Source organism: Calliopsis andreniformis, chromosome 1 (assembly GCF_051401765.1).
Source record: "Calliopsis andreniformis isolate RMS-2024a chromosome 1, iyCalAndr_principal, whole genome shotgun sequence".
NCBI lineage: Eukaryota > Metazoa > Arthropoda > Insecta > Hymenoptera > Andrenidae > Calliopsis > Calliopsis andreniformis.
This window is the reverse complement of record NC_135062.1, coordinates 1,864,894-1,888,629: the sequence shown is the minus strand read 5'-3', so window position 1 is coordinate 1,888,629 and position 23,736 is coordinate 1,864,894. Positions and strand designations below refer to the sequence as shown.

At 31.9% G+C, this 23,736-nt stretch overlaps 1 long non-coding RNA gene across 1 annotated transcript; it reads right to left on the bottom strand.

The window, feature by feature from the left end:
* Nucleotides 1-13,130: 13,130 nt before the first annotated feature.
* Nucleotides 13,131-13,686, bottom strand: LOC143181178 (uncharacterized). The gene is made up of 2 exons (XR_013002239.1): nt 13,401-13,686; nt 13,131-13,292 (listed from the first exon to the last, which is right to left on the bottom strand). It is a non-coding gene; the product is annotated as an uncharacterized LOC143181178 (long non-coding RNA).
* Between the last annotated feature and the right edge of the window lie 10,050 nt (nt 13,687-23,736).

The window sequence follows — 23,736 nt, the reverse complement described above, 5'->3', positions numbered from 1 at the left end:
TCCATAACCCCCAATTTTATCTAGAGTGGTAGTAAATATACCTTTTTAGGTTCAATTTAGATTAGTACGTACATTCTAGGATTTGCTTTTCTGGAATTAATTGAGAACGTTTCTGGAAAAAGGGGGCCCATAGACAAACAATGACAAATTCAGTAAATTGCGTCAGAAGTTTCAGTTTTTGTTCTGTTAATATATAGCTGTATTTAAATTATTGACAAGTGCCTTGTAGTGAACTTTTTGGTTCCTATAAAGGGTACAGTATGAATTCATTACAAAGCAGTAATATTTTGTGTATTCCATGTATGGACCAAGAAATATGGCAGTGATTTTTACGTGTCCACACACATGGTAATTATATTTTTCTTACTGAATCATGCACAAAACTATTTTCAAAGATTCGTAAGAGTTCTTCATCTTTGTTGTACAAATAACTGGAATGGAAGGATAAATATTTATTTTTAAAATTGTTTGCGTAAGAAATCATTCCAAGCAAGGTGTCGACTCTTCAAAACGAGCATTATTTTGCACTAATCATTTTTTGTTTACACGTGGGAATTTTATCATAGTAATAATCGCTATTTCTTGCATTTTCGAAGGTTCATGGAAATTAAAATTTGTTAATATCTATCGGTCATAAGACACATGGGACAGAATGCATCTGCCTCATAAAAGACCAAGCTACAATTTTTATTCGGTACACATTTTGTCTAGATATAACTCCAATAGCCGAAATCTGAGTTTGGTTTTGTAGTTTTAGTATTAAAAAAAAAAAAAAAAAGAAAAATTCAATTGAAAACTTTTCAAGAAAAACAATGTCACAAATTTCCTTTTTTTCTATAATAGAGTACATACCAATTAATAACTGGTTCCAAATCCAAGTCTGAGGTTTAATTCCTTTATACCTACAAAGCCTCAAATATTTCAACTTTTGTGATTTTCACAAACATCAAGACCAAATACCTTCATTGGAGGACTAAATAAGTCTCAAATTTGAAAACTTACTTGTATTATGTGTGTGTATTCTACATATCAAAAAGTTGATATGTAATATCTTCACTTTCAATTGAAATTCAGCCATCAACTTTTTGGTATGTATAGTACACACACATAGTACAAGTAAGTTTTCAAATTTGAGACTTTTATCTAGTCCTCCATTGGAGGTATTTAGTCTTGATGTTTGTGAAAATCACGAAAGTTGAAATATTTGAGGCTTTGTAGGTATAAAGGAATTAAACCTTACACTTGGAGTTGGAACTAGTTAGTAATTAACATGTACCCTATTATAGAAAAAAAGGAAATTCGTGACGTTGTTTTTTTTGTAAAGTTTTCAATTGAATTTCTCTCCTTTTGTAATTCTGAAATTGCAAAACCAAACTCTGATTTCGGCCGTTGAAGTTATATTTGGACAAAATGTGTATCGAATAAGAATTGTAGCTTGTTCTTTTATGAGGCAGGTGCATTCTGTCCCATGTATCTTTATGACCGATAGATATTAAGAAATTTTAATTTCCTCGAACCTTCAAAAGCGCAAGAAATAGCGATGATTACCATGATACAAATAGGATTCCTATGTAAACAAAAAATAATTAGTGCAAAATAATACTCGTTTTGAAGAGTCGACATATTGTCAGCTTAAGTATATTCAAAAAATTAGATGTTTTAAAACTATTCGAGCAACAACATTAGATCACCTAATGGAATGATTCTTTTAAAACACGCACGTAATTACTATTAATATTTTGGCTACGTTATGTTAAAATTAGTCGAATATTACGTAATAATTATTTGTGTTGCATATACTTCATCTAGTGTGTATATGCTGCTATGATAAAAATTATTTTATTCGGAGAGAGCCACATGATATCGGAGGTGTTTTTTAAGATTATTAAAAACGTAGGAATTTCAATAACACGCTTTTCCTTTTTCTTTTTTAAAATCTACAATTTTCGTTGGAATTCGTTTTATTCTATTTTTAAAAATGACGCATACTTTTCATTTATTGCACACATTATATTTTCCTTGAAAATATTATATTATAATATATTTTAATCTGAAACTGTACAAACTACAAATCATTATTTCAACATACAAGGTGTAACGTAATAAGTGAGCAATACTTCAGAGGTTTATTCAGCACCTAAAAATAATGAAGAAAGTTTATATGTCGTATTTCACTTTGTTTGCGAGGTATACCGTTTTGTATTCTGTTATTTCGTACCTGATTACCATGTACCTTCACAGGAGATGCCCAAAATGAGTACCTTGCAATTCAGCACATGCAGGGGAACGTTTTGTTAGCGACGTGATTACTTTCCCAACACTTCCTGATGTTTGAATTTGTTGAAACCCTCGCTCAATTCTATATTGAGTATTATAACTCGAGCATTATACAGGGTATAACAAGTATACGTTGAAATATTCTAGGGAGTGGTAGGGGAGCTCAAATGAAACACAAAATGTTCTATGAGGTAATGTCCGATCTGCCTCCATTTTACAATAATAACGCTTTAAAGTTAATATAGATACTTATATATTAAGCTAACAATCAGAGAATTTTGTAATTTTACAGATACATTGAGGAGCAGAAATAGAGCAAAAAAGTTTTAATACATTTTGTTATGTCCCTTACGGTTAATCTTTTATAAAGCATTGAAAATTCAAGCCTGATTGTTAGTTTAACATGTAGGTATATTAACCTTAAGGAATTAATATTGCAAAATGGAAACAGATCGAACACTATGTAATAAGACGTTTTGTGTTCTATTTGAGATGCCCAACCAACCATTAGATATTTCAACGTATACTTGTTACACCCTGTAGATATTTGTTTTCATTCGAAAATTTTGAATTATGTCAAGTTTGGTGACATTTTTGTCAGGAAAACATAAGAAGTCAGCTGGTAGTAGTACTTTTACTAAAAAATCAACAAGAAATACGAAATATATGTACTTTCGATTATTTAGTAAGTTTAGATTTGTGTTTACTTTGATGCTTAGCTTTCCAGGCGTAAAAGCATATCATAAGGGTGAAGTCATCAAATTTATTTTTTTTGAAAAATTCGCAATTACATAATATATATGAGTTTTACTGTGTGTAAGTACACTGTGTATATACATATCTATATACATACATAACAGTCCATGTAATTTTGAGTAACTTATATTTTGTAAACTGATCAGTTTTATGAATTTTATAGTTTTAAGTCTAATAAATGTAATCATCCACTTCGCCCACTAAAAAGTTGACATGACTCTATGACTTGAAAATTTTCAATCGAAAATATAAACGTAATCATTTTAGCAATCTATATTAGGAAGTAAATCACTTTTATAAGAAATACTTCTTAAAATTTTTTCTCTTCAAAAATTTCGAATCGTTTAATTTCGAATTGAAATGATTTATCAAATTATGAAAAACAGAAAATAACCTAATATTTTGTAATTTGTTGAAGAACGTTTATTAATGCTAAATATGATACCCTGTGCAGTAGTGTGCTATCTTATTATATTCGAGTGTAGATAAATTTTCAAAAGTCGATAGCAAAGTAAAAGATTTCGGACGAAGGTATTTGTTTCCTAAAATATCCTATTGTGGTGTACTGGTAGAAAAATAATTGTATTTATATAGGTCCTTATTATGCATTTTGTAATTAAATCAAATTGTAGCCCTTTAACAAAGTGATAAAAAATCACTCTTGTTACAAATTTGTAGGCAACCGTGCATAAAATATATTTATTTTTCCTAGAAAAATAAACTTAATGTAGTGATACATTTTTTTGCCGCTGTATAATACAAAAATTTTAGTTCAACTATTTCGCGAACCCTTATCGAATCGAAAATACCTCGTGTTCTAATACAAATGTATGGAATGACCTTTTTCCCGGTTTAAATGTTACTAAAAATGCATGCACAAACATTTGTACAGTGATCAAAATTGAAGTAAAATAAACGAAAATTTATTTGAGTTTAAATGTAACAATATAATAACAAAATTTACTAGTGGCATAATAATAACACGAGTATAATATCAATATTAAGGGAGGAAACCCATGTGAAGCATTGAAAAAAAGCTGATTTTTCGGGAAAAAAGTAGTTTTAAGATACAGACGTCTAAAATTTTGGGTACAGATAACTAATATAAATTTTGGAGACTTATAGCTATCTTGCATTAAACTGTAATTCCAGGGCCAGAACTTTGTTGACATTTTTGTGTAATAAACATAGTTATATAAAATTTTTGTTAGAATTGACTGTTGAACTTTTTACATTATTATTTTATGGGCCGTACAATAGTAAAACTTGCTGTAACTACGTTATCTTTTGGAATTTTGTTCTATAACTTAAGAGACATATTCTTGATAAACTATTAAAATATTAATAGTTTAAATTAAATTAATTAAACTATTAATCTCTTGTGGTGGGCAGTAGAATAGAAGACCAATAGGAAAATGCTGTCGCCACTATGGCGACATCCGATTGCAAAGAGTTAAAATTAAGTAAAAAAAGAAATTTATTTTCTTATCCCGTCAAATGGATTTCCCTTCTTAATTCGTGATAAAACGATTAAAATATCTATTAAAACTTTATAATTAGTACAAGAACCTCGTTTCTCATGAATAAAATTAAATGGTATATGATTTGGGCATATCTGTAATCATATAATATGTAGTCACAACAGATAAATAAGGAGGTACCTAAATAAAATGATAGAAAAGATTTTTCTCAAAATCGTTTTTTAGTAGAATCCTAAATTTTTATTTTATACCTTTGTAAAGAATAAAAAGACGTATTGAGCAACTATACTAACATTCTATTCTATTTTGATCCATAAATATGTACTAGAACATGATTTATGAATGAAACTTCACACGTAAATAATGCTTTTTCAAAAAAACATACTTTCAAATTCTAATTAAATATTTAGAATAGTTATGAATTTTTTTACAGAGATGAAATTGATGGAAATATACATTCATCTAATACCACTTACTCCTTAATTCTCGCGTATTCATATAAAAAAAACTGTAGCTAATACAACAGTATTTTGTTAGTTCACGATAGCTTTTAGACTTTTTTCACAGGGCGATTCAGGGATTGCTATTCACGTATGCGATTCGCGTCTGACCGATCGAGGATACACAAAATTCGTATCACGATTCTGCAATTGCTGTGTAAACACCGTAATTTATTTCTATGTTTCGTTATTCGTATCGATCTGGAAAAAAAGCCGCTGGTGCCCGACCGATCGAGGATACACAAAATTCGTATTTAGATTATGTAGCTCACGAGAATCGCCGTGTGAAGGTTCCCATTAAATTACATATATGGTCAGTATCCGTCATACGTGAATCGCGATTCACGAATCACCCTGTGAAAGAGGTTTTATCTTGTTACATATTACAGCTTTTTGATTTTCGTAATTATGACTCCAACTTTCAACTCATCAACTTTTTCTTGCTCTGTGTAATGAATCTTGATTGCACGGTCACTTAAAAAAAATAATATTAAAGAAAGAAATAGTTAATAAATTATTGTAATATTATTCTTAGTCTTCAGTTAATATCCTGAGTAATACTAATGTACAAACCTTAAAGTATTTCCAATTTCAGTAATCTGAAAAGGACCTTATCAGAGTCGTAAAATTTGTGTTTTTATTTTACATATATCCAATTTATAAAAATACTCATGACCTCGAAATCTGTAGGAAAGAGAATGAAAATTTCTTTTATTTCATTTTGTTTACATCTTTGGGCGCTTTATCGTGTTTTACACTGCTGTTTTACATGCATAAGCATAAATACAGGTGATACTTAGGCAATCTCATTTACATATTGCACATGTATTTAAAAAATGATTTGACTCGAAGAAGTGTGTTCTTCAGGGTAAACAGAAAACTATGAGTTTAGAAGAAAGTGTTTATTAATAAAATAATATTATCTTGATTGAATAATTTATACGATATTTGAACAGTTCTTTGAATAAATTTCACAACTCTGATGTATAACTAGTAAAATTTTTATAATGACTAGAGGGGTATATTTATCAAACAGATTTATAGTTGTAACCCAAAGATCGGTTACATCTTTCGAAATGTATGTTATTATTATGCTTTTATATTATTTAAACGTAAGGTATTTATAAAAAATTTCAGCCGTAAAGTATTATTAGCGGAATTAATTATTGTAATATTGTCTATAAACATTTATTGACAAAAAGTAAAATTTTATCAGCAAATCTACAGTTATTTGTTGAAATAGAAAATCGATGGAACTAATAATTTTTTGTTTTATTTTTTTTTGTAACGGCAGTTCTATTCAATATTCATTCATTCATTAATGTAATTCAGCTCTCATATTATACCGGTGACAATTTGTGCTGTAATTGACAGCCCTGTAATAATGTTATTTCCACGGTTTGCTATTTTATATCAATTTTCATTGACTAGAAGTCATAATCCAAATGCGTGCGACAAAGTTGCAGGAAGAGAGGGGATGCTTAACCGCGCATTTTTATTTGAGCGAACGGTATTCTTGAACAAGTGCAAAATGCAGAGATAAAAAGCTCAGTGAAACGAATCAAAAGCAAGCGGTCTCTTGATTCAGTTAGTATATGTGATCGCTTCGACCAATAATATGCTAGAGCTTAAAATGTGTGTGGAACAAGGGGCACAGTACATACTGTGCGAAGCTGGGAAGAATGCTAGCTAAAGGAATGCGTATTTAATTGACTACATTAGAGTAGGCCAATTTTATCGCACGCATTTTCATTTTTGACCGAAACGATTACGTCTGCAAGTAAAGTTGATAGACAACATGAACGAAAGGACAATGATGAAGAGTGTCAAAGGTGGGTGCAGCGAGTAGTAGAGTCCCTTTTCTCTTGTGCCGTCCCCCTGGTTCTCTTCCGAGCTCCGCGCAATACGTTCATAAGTACTGTGTGATGTTTTCGGTAATTTTACACTTTACATACCGAAAGCCTATAATAGGCTTTTATCATGATTTGCCGGTTGGTAAAGTGTTAATCACAAAATATCATCATTGACTAGCACGTACGAACTTTAAAATTAGAAGGATGTGAGGACTCTTCATTTTCGAAAAGTTAGCCAAAAGCATTGTATAGGGTACTCTCGGGTTAAATGACCAAATTTTAAATATGAATTTAGGACTTCAAAACAAACGAAATTTTTCTCTGGAAGTGTGCTCACAAATTTTTTGTTCAAAAGGCATTAATTTATAACGATATAAGACTATAGAAATTTCGAACTTTGAAACATCTCGTTTGTTTTGAAAATGGCACTAGTTGCCATTGGACCTTTTATTATGGGGTGCTGATGGACAAAAAGTATATGAAGTGCCTGTTAATGACATTCAATTATTAAATTGGGGAATAGTGCAAGTGTGACAAGCAATTGCAGATGCACAATGACATTCAGCTTTTCGTTCTTTCATTGATAGGTGGAATGCTTGTCTCCGCGCTGGAAGTCACCATTTTGAATAAAATATTTGATAATTACATTCAAATTCTTGTAAAATTCTAAAAGTGCTAAACATAGATTATTTCAATGTTATTCATTCCTATAAACTTAGAACTTTAAAGTCAGTATCTCTTAAACGAAACGTTTGTGAGTATACTTTCACAAGAAATCTTTTGTTTTGAGGTCGTAAATTCGTATTTCAAATTTGGTATATAAATCGAACGTATTAGTAAAGTATTTACAAGAATCGTAAATTGACATCTTTAGATTACAGCAATTTGTCGAAATCATATCCCTACCAATATATCTTTGAAAAAAAATTGATTTGCAAAATTTTAATATTTGTCTGATATTTAACATTCTTTCAATCGAGAAAACGTCAGAAATTCATTTGTGTTACTTTAATGGCAATACGCTGTATAGGGTATAATACGTATAATACGAAAATATGAGGAATTTGATTTTTTGAGAAAATGATAATTTACTGGCCGCGTGATTTTAAACACTCTTTGAGATATTATGTTTTCGCCACTAGGATTTCGTGCTGTCCACATACTTACATCCGATTGCCATGCGAAGTACTTATTCACAATACATATGTACATGAAAAAACTGCGCCCTTAATACTTATCCGAAATTAGCAATGCGGTTTCCACACGCTTCTTTCGGAAAATTTGCTCTTATTGTAACAATTAATAAATTATCACAATGTATTTAATGGAGCAATTGAAAAAATTGTAGGGTCTAATAGCCAGAATTGACTGTGTGATTTGTCCACAGCATACTTGGAAGTTTGTTGCTTCGATACGCATAAATGCGTAAAGCTGGGTCTACACTGTATGTAACAATAACATATTATGTAACAATGTTATAAGTTTTGTTAATAAAATAAAATGAAACATGTTAAATAGCCTTTTTCGTCTTCTACAGTAAAATAAAAGCAACAAATTTTATACTTTTATTATCTAGCGTATTATGTTATATAATATAGACGTATTTTAGTAAAAGGTTATAGAAACATGTTATGTACATATATATAATAAAATTAGATACAGATTTGTTATTTGTTTTGTGTTACATAGTATAGACTCAACTTAAAATTACTTTGATGATATATCATTATTCTGTTCAACAAATTAAATTCTGCGTTTTCATCGTATTTTTATTAAAGTATTCACAAGTTTTCATAATTCTTTCAATTAAAGTATTACAGTTTCGTTAATTATGTTACATTACATTTAGCGTTATCAAGAAAACATAAAAAGTCAATTTCTGACACCATTGCAAAAATATAATAAGAAATACGGAATATCATATTTTTTGTTTCTTAATGGCTGTTATTCTCATCTTGCAGTGCCTTATTCGCGAGCGCCAAAACCCCATAAATCTTGCGTCGGAAAATGAACAAAGATATATGTATGTACATACATACCGTCCTGAGATATTGATCCGAGCTGGAAATCTCATGTGGTTAACTAGCGAGGACTTCCCGTAAATAGTACGAATTTAATATTTTCCTTATTGTCGCATCGATTAAAATTCAATTTTTCAATTCGATTTTAGTTTAGATTTCATATAATTTCGTCGTACTTTCCAAAACGAAGGGGGGCCACGCGTTCAAACTTCTGCAAGTTTTTTTTTTTTTTTTTTTATGTTTGATTTGTGCGATTGAATGCTTACAAAATCAACTCGATCGTAATTTCGTGGATCGTACTACATATTCCTGGTAAAAAAACAAGCTGACGTGTATCCTAAGTGATATACATGTAACTAAAATCAATTTTAATAATTAAGATAAGATAGAATGAGACTTTCGGATATTCTACCATGAAATTAAAACTTAATGTTGTTAAATGCTAGATGTTTTAATAGGATAGGTATAGTAAGTATTGCACTGACAAACAGAAATGGAAGAAATGTAATTCTGATTATAGGGTATAACTTATTTAATTATCCATAGCTTCCATAAAAATATGTATTTCTATTTACTTGTAGATAATTTTGAAAGTTCATTTCTTCCAGAGAATCTTTAATTAATTAACTTCTGTTTGAATTGCTATATAAATATAAATGATAGATGTTTCTCATGATATGAAAAAATGAAATTTATGTTTACATGAAAAAATAGATACACACCACCTATTTTGCAGGCTACATATTTCTGAATATAAATGACATATTATCTTTAACTTTGATGAAAATATTCAAGAATTATTGCGTGAAAATTCCTTACACATTTTACACTTTTTTCTTAGGTATGCGCTAACTTTTATAGACAAGACTAGTCAAATTTGTTTTCACTATAGATGTGCTGAGTACGCATGAACCTTATTCTAATAGATTAGCAATAGTAAAAACAAAAGTGTTTATTATTTATTCGACGTTTATAATGTTTAAAATTATTCTTATTTCTATATTTGTATGACAAGGAATACCGTAATTCCCTGTTCGTCTTGACGGAAAAATGCACAAAGTCAAGATTGTTAAATTAGTAATGCAGTTTGATTCTACACTCGATTCGAGCTTAAGAAAAAACTGGAAGGGTACAAATCAAAGCTGTTCCCTATCAAATACGAAAAACAATATTGTTTACGTATGTTACTCCTAAATTTTAGGTGAATTGTAAAAAGGGGACGATAAATTTCTGTTAAGAAATTGTGTTTGCAGTTGGTTTTATAAGAGAAAGGTTTTTAAAATTATAAGATGTTGTATTTACTGCTTCATAACTGAAGATTTATAATTGTAATCAAAACAGTATTGTTTAATATATTTCATATATTATGTATTTTATTCATAGATAGTTCTTGGGGTTATTCATATACTGTTTCAGTTTCGTTTCATACTTCTAGCTTTATGTCTGAAAGAGAGTGGTTTTTAGCAAATTGAAATTTCTTTTTTCTTATTTTCAATACATTCAATGTTTTTCTTTGCTTCAGTCAATATAGATAACTAGAGGAAAAGGTATAATATGACATCCCAATAAAATAAGTATTACGTTACCAGTTAAGTTATGCAGAAGAATTTCAATCGTATTTGCTTTTGTACACCAATTAAAATATTTTCATGAAATCGAAAAGATTTTTTCTAATACTTTCGTCAATTCTTTCTATAAGTGTGTATTTTTTAATCTACCAGACACTATTCGGTAAATTAGATGGAAACTTTCAAATTAGATGCAAAATTTTTTAAAATATGATGAGTGTGACGTGGATATTAATATTAGCTGGAATATAATGCTAATCTTCTTAAAAAGAAAAAAAAGTACCAATTTTTTAGTTGACCGATAAGAATTAGGTAATTATAAATACAAGTTAAATCTGGCAATTACAGTGTCCTAGCTTATTTTCATTTATATTAACAATACGTGGAATATTTTAAGTAGTTAACGATTGTAGAACATGCTTTTATTATATAAACTAAGACATTCAGAGTAGATTATAACTATGCTGAGTTATAGAGAAACATGGTGCAAATGTAAATCATATAATAGTTGCAGAAATAAGAAAAGTATATAGTTCTACGTTAAATTTCTTCAAGAAGTGGTAGGCTACAACTTATTTCCGATAAAATGGTACGTGAAATTACACATCGCATTATTAGAGTGCAGGATATTTTGTGGTGGCTTATATTACATTAGATGGGTGGGAAAGAAATGCTTTTTAGGAATTTTACTGTTCTAGAATTAACAAAGTGCTTCTAGTGGTTCTACAACCATAACACATGTCGGAGTTGTCTTTTTTATTTAGGAAATGATCGAAAGGTTTAGAAAAATAGTAGTAGTAGAAAATTTCGTATTTTTATTCATTTAATATTCCTATTGTTACCTAGAATACGTATACATTCAAATCTCTTGCAATTTTTATAATTCTTGGCAATGTCTGTTACCTTGTTGCGAGGCAAGGGGCGAGTGGAGTTCGGCCGCGTTGCCATATATTGGTTTTTTAGAGTAGAGGCTGTTAACAATAGGCCCATCTCTAAAACACGGGGATACTGTAGTTGATTGCGGATAGTGTGAACAGGTCATGTATGGTTAACACAGAAAGACAGAGAATCGGTGGAGACACTCCCAGATAGGCCCATATATTGTGCGGGGGTAGTGTATAAGGAAAGAGTTTCAAGGATAGACTCGTGTCCAAAACACAGGGGTGCCTCTGAGATGGTTAATAAAGACCCATAACTTACGTTTTAAATAATGTTGAGCGGCTAGAGTATATTGCTCTGGTTTCAATATAATGGGATTCGGATGATGACTCTTGATTTTTAAATAAATTAATCGTATTTCAAATTACAAATTAATAGCTATATTGTTATGTAAATAATAGGTCTTTTACAAATGATATTTGGTGTGATATTGTCGCGGAGCTAAACTACTCTCAGTTTTAACGTATCGAGAAATGTGGGAGTTTTGGAATAAAAAAAATGCCTAACAGCCACTCATACGTACAGCATGGTAAATCGTCGTGTTTCGAAAGGGACTAAAACCCGATCTTACAATTAGTACATTGAACAGCGTAACGTTCTTCTAATACTCAAGAACTGAGCTCATGGGGCCTGATCTCCGTCCTTCCTATACTCAAAATTTGGCTATTAAAAGTGGTGGGGACGCAGGCGTTACTTAACGTCTTCGTTAGGATTCTCCGAAAAACTATTATATAAAGCAAATGCACGCAAGGGATTCTTATACGCTCAGTGTGTTCCAGTTTTCAATGAGGGTTAACAAAAATTATGTAGACAACACATACGTAACAGCCTGTAATTAATTCTCTAGGATTTAAAAATGTATAGTGAACTACATCTATTATTGCTCACCATACGGAAACCACAATATTTCGCGGATATAACGATGATTTTAATGCATATTTTCGAGTTTCTTCACGATTGAAATCCTGGGAAGGGAGTCGATTGTCATAGAAACAATTTTTCATCACAAGCTACAGTGACATTAAAAAAATGCTCGTGTTTATGCCGAACAGTTAAATACCTCCATACATCGTTGTTATCGTTATTTACAGTAGTGCACGCTTAAATTTTGAAGTCGGCAGTCCGTCTTATAATGCTCGTGTAACAGGGAGTGATATTGTTCTAGGAGTATAATCGATTTCAACACTTCAGCATTTCGAAAAAAAGAATAGATGAAGCAAGAACAGGCAAGAAAGATCTAGTATCCCGGACAGTAACGGTTGAAACATCCAATTACAAAACTATCCAAACTATTTTTAACCATTTTCATCTTATCTTTATAAAAATGGCGTCAGTGACTTAACAAGATTTTCTTGATGAAAATCGAATCAATTTACAACCATTACAATATTTAATATTGGGACAATAATTAATATTGGGGCGAAAGCAAAGATTTATTCATATTTCATTGAAATAGAAATTACTTTTTTGGGTTATTCCTTCTATGTATTTCATTTCAGTAGAAATTTTAGAATGGTGTATCATCAGATGATTAGGAACAATTCACACTAATCTTCAAAAATAACAGAAAAAATTTTTAGTTTTATCACGTGATGTAGAAAATCTTAAAAATAGTCCGATATTAACAAGGGACGATTAATCATAGCGTATAAAGAAAACATATGAACATGAATTCGTTTTCTAACATTTAATTTTTCAAACAATATTATTTTATCTGGTAATTAATTTTGTTTAGTGCACACAATCAGTTTGTCGCTTATCCTGAAAAATCTACTTTTTCGAGTTATGTCACTTTCCTTGCGGGTGTGTGAATTGTTAAAGAGTTGCTTTTCTGTAGTCTTCCAAGGTTACTTATGATCATTTCTTTATCTTCTCTATAATTTTCTGTCTGCTGTATCTGGAAAGACGACCTTTTTTTAAAAAATTTCATCTATTACAAACTTCTATGAATAGAAATACGAAAACGGCAAATTCAGATATCTTTGTGGAAATCTATTGTACTTACTTGTATCGTGGCTTCTTCACTCTTTTTTTGCATCTCGAAGTTACGAATCACGGACTTCATTGCCATGGGCCTTCAGGCCCAGGAATACTGGTCGGCTGTTGCCCAGATGTGACCTTTATATGGGGTGGGACACTGTCCAGGTCTCGCCTAGAAAAGATTTCAAGAGGGTTGCGAAGGCAATTTTTCCCGTCTTTGCAGCCCAAAGTGCTAAAATACTGATTGTGAAAATAAACCTCAATGAATGACAGAGTCAGTACATATATGTACTGAACATTCAAACAGTCAGTCACGCATTTTCTGTATCTCAAATATCTACCAAATGGAATCATTTTCATTAAGATTTTTAATTAAATTATTTTACTATTTCGCACAAAGTTAATTCGACGTGTGAGAAGTCACGCGACCAGCTTTTTAAACGAAAAAGCTATAGCGGACTTCTAATTACTAATTAATTACTAAATAATTATTAATTAATACTTCTAATTGCACAATTTGATTTTTCCGTTAAGTGATACAGGAAGGTTAATACCTGTATAAACATTTGCTTCCTCTTTAAAATTAATAGATTCAAATGTTGTGAATCTTTTATACACATGTATAAATGATTGTATATTGCATTAACGTTTCTAATGAATTAGTGGTTTCATTTCATTATCGACATCGATATTGATATTGATATTAGGAAGAATTGTTATTTAAAATTTTTTTTTAGTATAATCTGAATAGTCCTGAAAAATGTTTTCCTACCGTTGTTGGAAATCTGAATGATATAATTCTCACTGTAAAAGTTTCTTATTGAAATTTTATTTATATACTCTTTGTGCATTAGCTTACTAGCTAACATATGACATACTATGTCAACATATCTATTAACTATCTCATTTGTGACTGTACAACTACAGATATATCACTAACCTAACAAATTGCGCAAGGTTAAAGTATGTAAAAGCAATTTCAGGCATTCTAACTAATACCTATTATTTATAGTTATACGATAAGAATGAATTAGTGCATTAGGTACACACTTACTGAAATAAATCGAAATATACTGTCAAGTTCCGATATCGAGTCATTGTGTTCTCTTAATCGGTAGTTGAATGTAGAAGAATGTAGAATATCTAATCTGTCCATTGTTAAATTATTGTATTCCTAGTACACTTGAATTCTTTTAGTATTAAAAACTTAATTAACGATAACAGTAAATTACAACTAAATTTATGAACATTTATAACAGTGATGGTCAAATCTTGTCTTCACAGGAACCGTATTTCATCTATAGAAAATATTCAAAAGCCACATTCTCTAAACAGTATTTTATGTATAAGCTGAGGCAATTGAAACAAATCATCTCAGTAGCTTGCTTGCTGTTGACGATAAAACAAAAATTTATAAGAGAAAACTTGCTTAATTCCAAGGGAGACAATCTCTAGTCAATAATTTTTTTATAGGTGGAGGTGTAAAGGTGATGTGAAAGTCAACTTCGTCTTTTTTTAAAACGGACAGCTTTCGTTTTATATATTTTTTAACAGATAAATTTACCACTCAAAACATCCAAAAACCAGTAGTTCAGGAAATATTTTAATTTAAAGATTACAAAATGATACTGGTATACCGATCTTCATCTATACATATTTTTTTTATGAAAAACGTAATATTTTCTTCTAGAAAATAGTATATGATAGTAAGACGAGTGCACCGTATCATTTCATTTGTAATTTTACCGACAAATTTAAGAACTAAGGCAACTAACTTTTCACAAAATTTAGAATGGAATGCATTGTAAAAGATGCAAGAAACGACTTATTATGGAGTAGTATTTTAATACGTTTCATTGATCTCCCATTTTATATAAGAAACTACTATGTGTTATTAGAAAAAACACAAATATCTATCTCATGTAGTAATAAGCGACTTAATACCTACTTGTAGAAAATTACGAGCTGTATCGGTTGATCTATTCAAAAATATAGGATTCCAGTTTAAAGAAACGAACATGAATATGCGATACGATTTTAAAAAATCTTCAAGTGGATGACATTTGATTTTTTGATCTATTTTTTATATAAGTTTTTAAGGTCATTTTCAACTTTTTTAATACATAATCCTATATTTTTTGGTTTATCAGTTAACAGACGTCAAAATGAAACCAACAAACTAAAATCAAGCATTTATTATGTCACAGAGCTATAAATGGGCTATAAAAACATTTAAGTAAAAATGTAATTTTTAATGAACTGGATAATATCTAGAAAATTATGATACCATATGTCACTAAGTTCGTACAAAATTATTTTTCGCCTGCATGTTTCTATCGCCGTATTAATCTGTTACATAAAAGATTGCCTGTATTTTATGTTTGTTGAATTCGTCTGGATGTCTACTACTAACTGATAGACAAAAGAAATTACAGCAATGCATAAAATGTTGGAAAGTTGCAAACTTATTAATATAAAAACAGGATATACGAAAAATCAAACGTCATCATTTTACAAGAGTTTCGAAATCGTATCGTCCATAGTAAAAAAATATTGATTCGTAAATTAATTACATAAATAATTCAGTTGATTAAATTAGTGGTGGTTCACAACACATTGTATTCACCATATTCGAAAAAATATCAACTGGTTACTTTGCATATTTGCTCGTTACTGGCTTTATTTTGCATTTAGAAGTATAGCTAGCGATTACTTGATTCGTATCCACTCCTTCTTTGGTTTCATTTTAAATGTGAACCAATTTTTTCGTAAATGTGTATGTAAAAATTACATACCTAAATACAAAACGTGGATGAAACAGAATTTTAATTCTTTACAATATAAAAAAAAGAAATAATTGTTCTTAACATTTACATATGTTTTACGTTGAATCGAGGTTTGTACTGCTTATAGTTGAAAAATTGGTACACCTTTACGAGTTTTCTAATTACCTTATGTTATATATTGTTAATTATTATCACATTGAACAGAATTAATGCCAATGTATGGAAATCGGTTGGTGTAAACCTCTGCCATAGGGACTTATCATATATGTATAAGACTATATAGGGCATTAGATACACTTCCAGTATCAATCCAATGAAGTCAACATCAAAGTACAAATATATATCTTCATCTCTTTTCATCACCTTTCTGACGCATGCGCATTACGCTCCAGGAAACATCAAAAAGGTGCAGCTATGTACTTCGCACATATTTCCATCCTTCCATCTTGGCTTCAGCTCGCAGTTCTGATGTCCCCCATAGTCTTATACATATATGGAACTTACGAATGATGGCGCCAGGTATGTTGAACGAATCGACGGTAATAGAATTTTAGCATTGGGTAACAGGCCAATTCATATGTTTAGTAGACTGAACCTAATATAGCTCACGTCGTTTGTAATATTATGGTAGCTCTGGAAAGATTTTTTTTGTACAGCTTCATAAACCCTTGCAATTATTTTATAAAATTTTGAAATGGTTGAAAAACGTGATTGAATCATTAATATTCCTTATAAAGGTTCTACTATCGTCGATTCGTCCAGCATATTTCGCGCCATCAAGATTTGTCAGTTCAAACGTCGCGACAGAAGTTCGCACCGGGACATTTCCATACGTATGGTATTAATTCTACCTGATTTGAAAATAACTAACAATATATAGCATAATGTGATACAAAAACTTGTAAAGATATAACACGTTTTCGAATAAACATAGTAAAAATCTCGATTTTACGTAAAAAATAAGTAACTTTTAAGAATAATTATTTTTCTTGTATTGTTATAAAAGATCAAAATTCTCTTTCATGTGCATTTTGTATTTGAATATATATATTTGACGTATTATAAATTTACCTAAAAATTGAATTGAAAGAATTCACCAACACCAGATTTGATAGATGGTAGTATTAATTGACGCAATATTAACTGACAACAATAATGTCCGAGATACACACTGTTTACGTGAACAATAGTACACATAATAATAAATATGTAAATCTTTAAATTGTGCATTCTTAGCAATATGCTACACACATATGCATATTAAGGAATTACATAAAACATTTCATTTAACTTAGAAATGGAACTTACAGAGCAATTTCAAATGCAGAATTAATAAATCTGAAAGTAATCTCGCATAACGATATAAATAGGTACATTTTATATTTGTACCTACAATACGAGATTACCATTTATTTGATATCATGAAAAAAATAGTTATATTAATTAAAACATTGTGTCTATATATTAAAGTTACATATTTACGTGCGTATGTACGCGCACAAATATAAGTCAGTGTATCTAATAGTAACATCTGAAGTGTCGGGTGTTACTACTACAGGTGGAAAAAATTCGAAAAAGGTGTTTCCATGCGTTAAAATAGGATGAAAATGTAAATTAACGAAATCGCGTTGTTTGTCAATTATAAACATTTAAAAATTGATAAGATCTGTTTGAAATTCGGCAAATCAAATGTCATTGCCAGCACGAAGCTTGTAGCACAGCTCTAGCCATGGAACAGCAGTGAATAGCCATTGTCCGAGTCAAGTATCTTAGGAATTCCACTGCAACTGTATGAGGCGAATGCTCCATAACGTTAGTAACTGTGAAGACCATTGCTCTCTTTGAATGTTCATAATTAACAAACGAGGATTCAGTCACAATTTCGTTGTTCTTGATTTTTTCCATATTTTAACACCGACAAACACAATGTAATTATACTTCCAATCGAACACTTTGTAGACAATATAAAGTTACGTATATTCATCCATGATAAATAAATCATGCCTTGAATGATTGAATTTTCTATCGATAGGGTATTTTCGATACAATGCAACAAAATTATCAATGAAATGAAAATGAGGTTATCTATACAAAGTAAATAATCAGCTAACCAAAACCCTCGCATTTTGTGTGAAACATTCAAATAACGACTTACGATTTATGTAGGTAACTGTACCACCAAATATTAATTATATTGTGCGATCAGATAAGCTGCATAATGGGAGCATCACTTACTACATTTTAAAAATTGTAAATTGTTTACTTCTAGTAAATTATGATAACACCTTCTGTGTCCTGAAATTTCTGTTTCCTAATTATTTATTTCATAGGCAACATTTTTTGTGAAGTAAATTATATAGTGCCTGTATAAATTAACGTAGATGAATTATTTTATCAGAAACAAATACCAATAATCTTGAGTTTTTCAAAAACTATAATGTGGTGTTGCATACATGAATTAGTGTACCCTTTACGTTGCGTATATAAATACACATACATTGCAGATAAAGCTCGAATGGGAGACAGTACGCGTTTTGTTAAAAAAAAAAGAAATACGAAATATCTATTGATTTTAAACAATGTCCGACTTATATTAATATTTGTAATATTTTGAGTTATGTCTAAACAAAACGAACTGTGACAGAGCAATATTAGACAAAAGAGATATTTTAAGATCATGTGAGTGACTAAGAAATAACTGTAGGTGGAATAACTGATAAGACGTAAATATGAATTTATACTTTATGTATATGTGTTCATTTACGAATACATATTTGTGTTTTTTAAAAGAATAAAACTTAAAACTGCAGTTTAATGACTTTTTCAAATTTTTACTATTAAACCCTGTTTTTTAAAATTTAAAGTAACTTTATTTCATCTCAAACAAGGAATCAATCGTGAGCCTTTACTTAAATAATTATCCAAATATGAGTAAATATTGCCTTCGGAGAAGTTCAAAACTTGAATGCGTGAGCTGCACCCTCATGCCGTAAAAGACCAACTTCCCTAGACCAACTCGGATCCATCTTTCTTTTCCAATTAGAAGAATATTGGAATACCATAACCATACGGTTAGAATTTGAACTAAATGTTCATTTCATGTCTTCCATAATGTTTTTATATGTTTCATGAGTTCACAGTATTTCAGTATATATATAAAAGTAGATTCTTAAAAGTCTTTAAATTCAGAATAATTACATGATCGAATAATCGTTAATAACATTAGGTATTTATTTAATTTTGAAGCTATTTAATAGCAATGCAATTTCAAGACATGGTATCAGTAATAACTTACTAAAGTAATGTTTTAAATAAGAGCTGTTTTTAAATATTTATTGCTAAAACTCCTATCAAGTTGAATTAATTACTTTATACTGTCTCTAGATAAATGATGAAAACAATTTTCTTAAACTATTTGATACAATGTATAAAAGTGGATCAATATGTCTGCGGAATGATGGGATTACAAAGGCGTAGGTAAATAAAACAAGGATAAAAATAACTTTTTTGATGGTGACGAAAATACTAGCAAAAAAAAAATAATAATAAAAGCTATTTTTGCAATCTCTCCATTCCATAATAATGAGAAATATCGATTCAAGTTTCTGTGCAAGATTTGGCAGAAAATACTTGTAAAATATGCACTATGATGCTTTTTACCATTTTGATAGTGTATAAATCAATTTACACGTGTATGTGAGATAATTATTGAAACAATGAGTGTTCTGGATTAAAAATGAATACATTACAAATCTAATAGAACAATCTTTAAAAACGAATTTCAAATAAGCTGTTAAATATAATTTTAGAAAATTGTAATATTTGGTACTATTTTTTAACATAATTAAACGTGTTAATATTATTTCTATTGCATTATTATAGTATCATGTTATATAAATAAGCGTGATAATTGTCTGAACTAGAATCAAGTTCAGGTCACAAAACTTTTGATGTACCACAAAGTTTCCGTATTTACAAAATAGATTAATTTCATTCTTTGAAACACAATATCAAAAACATTCTTAGTTTGAAGCCGTCTTATTCTGCGAACATAATTCACACTAATATTTGTGTATTATAATTGATTCGTACAAATATTCCGTACTTACTTATGTTTCGACAACTTTTAAAAAAACTTTATCATTTACTTAACAAAATAACAATAGGAATACTATGTGAACTTGACACGACAGATTATGCAAATTTTATAATTAATTGTGCCAAGTTTGCTTTATCGACTCGTAGATAAAGTTTGTTAGTTTCTTAAATTGAGATATTTTGAACTAACTAGTATATTTATTCGCTGCAAATGTGTATGATTATTATTATCTTTTTTATAGCAAATTAAAGAGAACACTAATTTTAATTAAACTATCTCCATTGTTGAAGTTTATTATCAAAAATACGAATTTTATTATCTGAAGAAGTACATAGTTCTAGGACTACATCTATTTTTTCCCCGTTGTTAGAGAATACAGTACATACCCCATTTAATACATTTAAAATCTACACTCAACTGAAATTGTGTAAAAGATACATTCATTGCTTAATAGAAAATAACGTTATCGCATTTTAATCTCGATGTCCTATCATCGAATCATTCAGTCCATTCTCACGCTGATTTTCGGAGTCGCGTGTTCGCGGAAGATCGGTTTGTTTCGGTGAGCATCGGCTTGCTTCGCTCGAGCGAACTTCTCAGTACCAACAAGAGCCACCAGAGAATTTGAAGTCAAGTTTCTCTCTTTCTCGCTGCTTGATGTACGCCTCTTTCTTTTTTTTTTACAGACATTTTTTTTTCGTCCGTTCTTTCTTCTTATGGCCATTGGCGTCTTCTATTTCTTGTCATTTCACCATTTTCATCATTTATTGTGCTTGTACTCTTTCTTGTATTCGTTTGTTCGTTGTTCATTCGTTATGTGCCTAGCCCTGGGAATGCGCGGTCGCTGTACCTCTCCCTTTCTCCCGTATACTTGCTCACTCTCTCCTTCTGTTTTCCTCTCGCTCGTTCCACCTCTGTTTCACTTGCTCACGCGTCTTATTGACCCGGACCTGGTTCTCTCCCTTCCCCTCGTTCCCCTCTCCCCACCTAACCATCTTTCTCTTTCTCTCTCGATTCGTTGGGCTACCTCCGATTCGTCTGCCTCTTGATTGGGGGTTGAGTGGGAAGAAAGGAAACCCGATGTATAAACTCTATGATATACATTCTCATTTTATCTTAATTGTGCATAATTCGTAGAATCTGCGTTTGAAAAAATGTCTTTGACTATTCCATTACAAATTTTGAATTTATTTCTACTAGACTCTATGATACAACACATGCAAATCGTTCCTTTGATATATTTTACAACGACGGAGCCTGTTCTTGCTATGAACTTTTGTAAAACATTGAAACAAAAATTTTGTCCAATGATTTGAAGTTTACAAAGAGACTCCGCAAGAGAAAATACGAAATGAAAAAATGGATTTGTACATAAGTACGAAGTTATATAAGTAATAATATATACATAATTTGCAGTATACATTGCAAAAGGACACGATATATACTAAAAGAGAGAGAACTTTGTTAAGTTAAAACGGATTGATTATTAGCAATTTTTCTGTACATTTCATTTAGTCAATTTAAAAGTTCTTCCATATCGACTGACAAGTAACATCGAGGAGATTCTTCCGTCGGTAAAGCCGACTTGCTGTGTAAGAAAGAGTGCACAAAAATCAGGAAGTGTCAATGTAGAACAAATTCCAGTGGCCATAGCAGTATAACGAAATTTAAGAAGGATAAAAAAAGACGTGAGAAGAACGAGTGTACAACGACAAGTCAGAGTTGGTGTATATCTTCCTCTCCCTTTCGGTCTCTTTCTCTGCCTAAAAGTTGACCTCGAGTTTCAAGGGTAGAGAAGGGCTTGCAGTCGTTCGCCCCTCTCTCTACCTTACCAGGGACTACGAGCCATGGCTCTCGAATTCTCTACGAACGGAAGAGAGAAAGCGACGTTGCCTTGATGCGAGTAGTGGTAGTCTCCCGCCATCCCCACTGCACCCATCATGTAGTTCGATTGGTCGTCGTGCTCGGGTTTTCCTTTGTGAGCGGGCGGGTGAAAGCGTGGCTTGGCAACGCTGCACGAGTTTGCCGGCGTCCGCTGGAAGGAAGGCTAAGCTAACGCGAGCGGAATAAGGATAGAAGGACGCAGAGAAAGAGACAACCAGCAAGTAGCGAGCGAGACTTTGGGTTGAGTGGAAGGGGATCGAGTTGGAGAAAGAGAAAGAGAGAATATACAAGCGTCCAAGCCAGCCCGTCCTCGCCAGGTTCGCCCTCTGTGTGTGCGGCATCGCGTGTAGAGTCTGTGGCAAGAGAAGCAATCCGCGCATAAGCTTCTCCATGTGAAAAAGCTATTACGCGTTCCACTAACACTGTAAGCCAGCTAGCATCAGTGTGCATATATACACATAAAAGAAGCATCACGTTCCTACGCGCGCGTGGTGTCGCATAGAGTGCGTAATTAACGGCGTGTCTGTACGAGTAAACCGAAGAAACGTCACGTTTTCGAAGAAAAATACGACGATGTACGTACATATATACCTTTGCGCAATAGAATCAATGGTGTACACGCACGCAAATGAATGAGAATAGATACATATGTTTAATATCTGTATCGACAACGTTGAGAAAAGGAATTCTGTGTATTTAGAAGGAAATATTCTATGAGTACTTAAGGGAAGCGAAAGCGAGGGAAGAAGAAGAGAACAGGAAAAAGGAAACACATCAAAAGGGGGAGAGAGAGAGAGAGTGAGTGAGGAGAGAGAGAGAGAGAGAGAGAGAGAGAGAGAGAGAGAGAGAGAGAGAGAGAGAGAGACGCGCTGTATCTGTCGATGGTGGGGAGACAGAGGGAAAAAGAAAGAGCTAGAAGGGGAGAGAGAGCGCCCTCCCTTACTCACCCGCCCGCCCTCCTCCGCTGTCCGCCGTACCTACTCACGGAGCTAACGAACGGTTGAGCGTAGCATCGAGTAGACCGCATCCCAAGTTTAACGTACGCATTCACGAGGACCTTCTCCTATACTACAGTGGGAAAAACGTGCACGAAGCCGCTTATGTTGTCAGCAAACTGGTGATCGTGTAGTGTACCGAGTGGACAAGAGAAACGTGGTGCGACAGCGAGTAGTGAGAGAAGAAAACGGTAGCGCGTGCAGTGCGTGTTGCGCGATATACGCCGGCCACGACGACGAATAAGACTTCGCACGAATGTGAGGGTGCGTTGTGTGCGTCTACGTGTGAATGTGTGTACACCTTCTTATAAGAAAGAGAGGGAGAGAAGGAGAGGGAGAGGGAGAGAGAGTCGAGTGCGAACGTGGAAGCAAGTGCGTGCGTGCGTTCGCGCGCGCGCAGCGTGTGCGTGTGCGTATGTTCCTATCTTTGTATGAGAGAGACAGAAGAGCGTCGTGTGCGTGGTGTATGAGTGCGTGAGTTGCGTGTAATTTCTTCGTGTATATCTTCTTTTCGTGGCCATCGTTGTTATCGTTGTTATCGGTGGTGGTGGTGGTGGTGGCGGCGGCGGCGGCGGTGGTGGTGGTGGGACGGTTCGG